Consider the following 6,311-nt stretch of genomic DNA (forward strand, 5'->3'; position numbering starts at 1 on the left):
CCTATGTCAGGGACATTGGTTCCTCATTCCCCAAAACCCTCTACCAAATCCCCTATGCTTAGCTGAGGGAATTATTCCCGGCAAAAGAGGAACTTGTTTTCTATATAACCAACGCACATTTTGTAAACGTTGTCACTCTCTGTCATCAACAGTTAGTGAACCTCCTAATCCCAACTTTGGTGTCTGTGCCATCTCTTTTTTTCCTCAATTCCTTGCGTCGATCAATCCTGCTCAGGGACCATTCGGTGGGTTCGAGCAGGCTTTCTACACTGCACCACAGGTGTAAGACCTGTGTGTTTCAGCGTCTCTATTTACCTCTGCAGAGATCTACCCAAATAGGTGGGGGCAGGTGGGTTGTGAGAGGTTTCTCTGAGCAATCGCAGTGACCACCAGCACAGTCAAGCCTGCACCCAAGGTTCTCTCCCCTTCACTAGAACTATTGGTCTGGATTCCATGGATTCCATGGCTGTGGGCTGCCGTCCTCAGAACTGCAAATATTCTGGGGATTTTTAGTTTTGTTTTTATTGTTGTTGTTGTTTTTGTTTTTTAAGATTTTATTGGGAAATTGAGGAAGGAGAACCGTGTTGGGCAATTGGAGAAGGGGACTAGCCCAGTTGTTGTTCTTCGATCTTAGGTGTGGAGGGCACAGCTAGCTAAGCTCCTAGTCTAGTCGCAATCTGGCCACCTGTGTGCAGCTCATAGCCACTCAGCTCAAGGTGTGGTGTTCAATCTTTTGTTGAGGGTGGGCATAGCCCACCATCCCATGTGGAAGTCGAACCAGAAACCTTGTTGTTAGAAACATGTGCTCTCACCAGCTGAGCCATCCTGCCACCTGTTGGCAGCTCAGTGGCAGTTCGGTCTGGGCACAGCGTCACTGGCCCATGTGGGAATCGAACTGGTGACAGTGTTACTCAGAACTCGTGCTCTTAACAAACTGATCCACTCGGCCAGCCCTGTTTTGTTTTTGTAATCTGACACTGCTATTGGTCCACTTCTTGCACTAGGCAGGTGGGGTTGGGGCGAGCTCTGGGAGGGTGGGGAGGGATCAGCTAGTCTTCGTGCCTATGCCTTCTGTCTTCTGCTTGGCAGTGAAGGCTTAAATTGCTGTTTTCACCCTTCTTCCCTCAGCCTTTGCTCCAAGGTCTCTGCCGTGAATGTTGGATTCAGCCATGTCACATGCTGTTCCCTCAAGTGGGAACGGAGCCATATGGGGAGTGTTAGCAGTCCGAATTATTTCTTCTCCCGTGACTGGGTAGCTCTGGAATGCAGGGAGTTCTGAGCTACAAGCTTGGTTTGCATCCTTCCTGCAGCCAGCGTGGCCCGTGTCTCCACTCTTCCCCCTTCCCTCCTCCCACGGTCACCCGATTTGCCCACCTTTAAATGAATTCAGCTGTGCATCTCTTAGTCTTGCCTGTCTGCTGTGCAGAGAGTCCTTTGTGGAATTATAGCTGTTCAATTTGTTTTAAATTCCAATGGAGACTTCAAGATGTTCACCTCATGCCACCATTTCTGTGATGCAATCTCTGTAAACTAGGGGAGAACACATTCTTTTCTATCTTAATTAATAATCTGTCCGTGTTCTCACTGAATGGAAACAATGTGTCATTTTATATATATTCATAGTAGATTTATATGAATAGGCATACATTGTTTTTGAAGCATTCTGGACAATTTGGATATGCCATGAGATCATCATATAGACCTATTACATTGATGCTATTGCGTTGTTCAGTCTGAACAAGCGGTGGGTAGTGCTAGAGACCTTGGTAAAACTTATGTGCTCCAGATGAGAAACCTATACAAATTTAGGGACCTGCCACATCCATACTATTTTTGGAGGTTCAGTGGTCAGTAGTATCCCAATATATTCCCTCCAAGGTAAAAGGCAGACTCTTGCAACCTGTACTTCCTAACACAAAACTGGAGGCCACTTTTGTGGCAATAAAAGTGTCCTGAGGTTAAAATACATCTGAATGATCAGTAGCCTGGATGGAAAAAGGTAAAAGAAACTGGAAATAAGAATATCTGACATGGCTGGATGTGGATACACATATGGGTGGGCAAAAAGTATGAAGATTTTAGTATCACATGTTTATATCCACTGGAAAGCATATGCCACAAAAAAGCATTAAACACCTAAGTAGAGAGAAAGGCATGACCAGTCAACATCAGGTTAACCTCTGTCGTCAGCCACTCCAGTGCTGTCACAATGGGCACATGGACAAAGTAGCCATGGTGACAGAGATGGGGGCTACACATGAGCCCAGCAGCTTAGGCTCACATTTACTAAGCTTGATGTATCTACTGCCACCGGTGAATATCCAACCTTTTTACAATGGAGATCAAACTGAATCCTGATATAGCACCATTCCCTGTGGAGACCAACTGGCTACTTTATGACACATCGACTACTTTGGACTCTCTATATCCCAAAAGGGTTACAAGTATGTATTCCTGGCATGGCTTGTGTTTCTTGCTTTCAGGATCTCAGATAACACTAGTATCCAGTACTGGATACTAGTGGTATCTGAGATCCTGAAAGCAAGAAACACAAGCCATGCCAGGAATACATACTTGTAATTTTCTGTTTTTGTAAAAACTTTCTTAGAGAAAGTTTGATCCACGAGTGTGGGCTCATACATAATATCATATCATACTAGGGAACTCATTTCACAGCAATGGAACTAAATGGCAATGGGGGAGTAGTAGCAGTACACTCTAATGTCTAGGAGGAACTCAAGTCTACTAACCTTCTCCTTGTTGCTGTGAGAAAGAAGAGTGCTAATGTAGGTCAAGTCTAAAAAGGAGTCATCATTTAACAATGGTATTGAGACATGGAGCTTTCTATGAAAGGAAAGGTGTTAAAAACTCTTTATTCTGTGCTCTCCTTCTTTGAATTTTTCTCTTTGAACTGCCTATTTTAAAAGACCATGTAGGACCTGCTGAGTGGTGCGTTGGTTAGAAGTTGGCTTGGGACACCAGTTCTGAGCAGCAGGGCCCAGGTTCGGATCACACATGAGGGCCAGTGACACTGCACCCTCTACAGCCAAGATGGTGAGCAACAGCTCAACCTGGAGCTGGGCTGCCATGAGTTGCTGATGACGGCGTAGGCTTCAGTGGGGCTGGCCAGCAGCAGGCTTGAGCTTTCATAAGCTGCCATGAGCCACCATGAGTAGCCGTCCAATGGCCAGTGAGTGACTGCCTCACCCGGGAAGAGCACAATGATGATACCAACATGGGCCAGTGAAGTGACATCCTCCACAACTAGACTGAAGAACCAAAGGACAGCAACTTTTCTGTTCCCTTTCCCCGATTCCTCAATAAAAATCTTTAAAAAGAAAAAATAAAAAGATATATATTATATATAATAATATATAAAAAATATATATATTATAATATATATATATTTACAGAATATATATATTATAGTCAATTATAATATATATTATATATCATATATTAACTATATATTACATATATTAACTATAATATATATATATATATGTATATATATTTACAGAATGTGAAGTACAGCATAGGGAATAGAGTCAATGAAATTGTAACAGCTTTATACGATGTCAGGGTGTAGTAACTTGGGGGAGGGGGGTTGTCACTTTGTGATGAGTGTAAATGTCTAAGTATTACATTGTTTTGTACACCTGAAACTAATAAAAAATAAATAAAAATAAAAGATCATGTAGGTAAGGAACTGGTCAAAATGGCAGAGTAGGTAAAGAATATGCTTGCCTCCTCTCATGACCACATCAGAATTACAACTGAACTATAGAACAACCATGATTGATAATCACCTGAAGTCTACCTGAAAACAAGTCATACAACTAAGGATATAAAGAAGAAGCTACCTCGAGACTGGTAGGAGAGGCAGAGATGCTGAATGGGCTGATCCCACACCCATGTGTGACCATTAAAAATCTTGAGGATATCTCAGCTGTGGAGGTTCCCCCATAGGAGCCAGGGGCTCCAGCCCCACACTAGTTTCCCCAGCCCAGGGTTCCAGTGTCAGAAAGAGAAATTCTGCAGAATTTCTGGCTGTGAAAACCAGGGGAGCTTGTGGCTGAGTGAGATGGAGGGCTGCTGGAGTCCCAGGTGTTCCACTTAAAAGTACTACACAATGGGGCCGGCCGAGTGGCGCAGTGTCCTCCACAACTAGACTGAAGAACAAAAGGACAGCAACTTGTCTGTTCCCCTTCTCCCAATTCCCCAGCGCTGTTCCCATCCCCAAATTCCCCAATAAAAATCTTAAAAAAATAAAAGTACTACACAAGGACTGATTTGCTGATGTACTCACTCATTCTGAAGTTCAGCACTGAAGCAGTTGCTCAAAAGGTGCCAGGGACATACAGTGAGAAACTGAGTTGTCTGCCTTCAGGGCGAGGGGTGGAGAGATAGCTTTCTCCCAGACAGAAGTGGTGAGAGAAGCCATTGTTTCTTTGTTGAGCCCTTCCCTCACCAAGCCTGCATGCACAGGCGAGGTTCATATCTGAGTCTCCATCAACATAGGTAACACCGTTTGTCCCACCCTGGTGGTTCCCCGAGACACCACTCAACCCAATTTGCAGGCCCATTCGAGCCAATTCCAGTGGCTTCTCATACAAACAGGCTGTCTTGGCACATGCTGTGAATTTTTCTAAAATATCTCAAAAGTTCACAAATTTCAAACAACAGCTGTCTTCAGTGTGCTTTGCACTTCTTGATAAGGAGACCCAAGTCTCACTCAAGTGCCAGTGGGCCTTGATTTGCATCTTAGTCTCTCCCAGGCAACTCCAAGGCCATCACCAGTGACAACCATCTGCAGATCACTTTTCAGCTAATACAAAGTGGCTCTGGGCAGAGCACAGGCAGTGGCTCACTTTGGCTTGCAACAGAGACATTCACAATCCCAAGATGCCCTAGAACCAACATACCAGGTGCCCAGCTTCAGACCACACCAGAGCACAACCCAATCACCTCCACAAATAACACACCCTAAAAGAAGACTGGGTAGGCACCAGAGCCTTCCTAAGCTGAATCCTGTTCCCTCGGGTCAGCCCCTACACAACAGCATCTCCACTTTTGTCTTTGCCAGTCCTCACAACCAATCAGCCTGAAGGTAAATCTCTTCCACTGACAACAATCAAGGCTCAGCTACAACAAGAGGTTACACACAGTTCACACAAGGGACACCTGGAGCACCCGGCTCAGGTGACCATGGATACTGCACCACTGGGGCCCACAGGACACCTACTACATAACACCACTCTACCAAGACTGGAAAACATAGTAGCTCCACCCAATACATAGAAACAAACACATGGAGGTACCCAAAATGAGGACACAGAAAAATGTTCCAAATGAAAGGCTAGAACAAAGCTCCAGAAAAAGAACTAAACAAAATGGAGACAAGCAATCTACCAAATGCAGAGTTCAAAATGCTGATTATAAGGATACTCATTGATCTCAGTGAGGACTTCTACATAGAGATAGAAACATAAAACTGGAGATAGAAAACATAAAAAAACAGTCAGAAATAAAAAATACAATAACTGAAATAAATAATACATTAGAGGGAATCAATAGTACATTAGATGAAACCGAGGATAGAATCAGCAATTTAGAAGATAAAATAGCAGAAAACACCCAATCACAGCAGCAAAAAGAAAAAAAATCCAAAAATATGAGATACACATATAGCTCCAGAAGTGCATAGAGAGTCCCAAACAAAATGAACCCAAAGAAGCCCGCACCAAGACATATCATAATTAAAATGCCAAAGGTTAAAGACAAAGAGAGAATCTCAACAGCAGCAAGAGAAAAGCAGTTAGTTACTTACAAAGAAGGTCGTTAGCTGATTTTTCAACAGATATTTTGCCGACCAGAAGCGACTGGCACAAAATATTCTAAGTGTTGGAAAGTAAGGACGTATGACCAAGATTGATCTACCTAGCAACATGGTCATTTAGAATCAAAGGACAAATAAAAACTTTCCTGGACAAAAAAAACAAAAAATCAAAAAAAAAAAAAAACTAAAGGAGTTGATCATCACCAAACCAGTATACTACAAATGTTAAAAAGAGTTCTTTAAGAAGAAAAAAAGATTAAAATATGAATAATAAAGTGGTAATAACTACATATCTATCAACAATTAATTTAAATGTAAGTGGATTGAATGCTTCAATCAAGAGATAAGGTGGCTGTACCAAAGTTTCTTAATCCAGTCATCTACCGATGGGCATTTTGGTTGTTTCCAAGTCTTAGCTATTGTGAATAACACCGCAATGAACATAGGAGTACATACATTTTTTCGGATTAAT

This window comes from Hipposideros armiger, unplaced genomic scaffold (genome assembly GCF_001890085.2).
Source record: "Hipposideros armiger isolate ML-2016 unplaced genomic scaffold, ASM189008v1 scaffold_575, whole genome shotgun sequence".
In the NCBI taxonomy this organism is placed as follows: domain Eukaryota; kingdom Metazoa; phylum Chordata; class Mammalia; order Chiroptera; family Hipposideridae; genus Hipposideros; species Hipposideros armiger.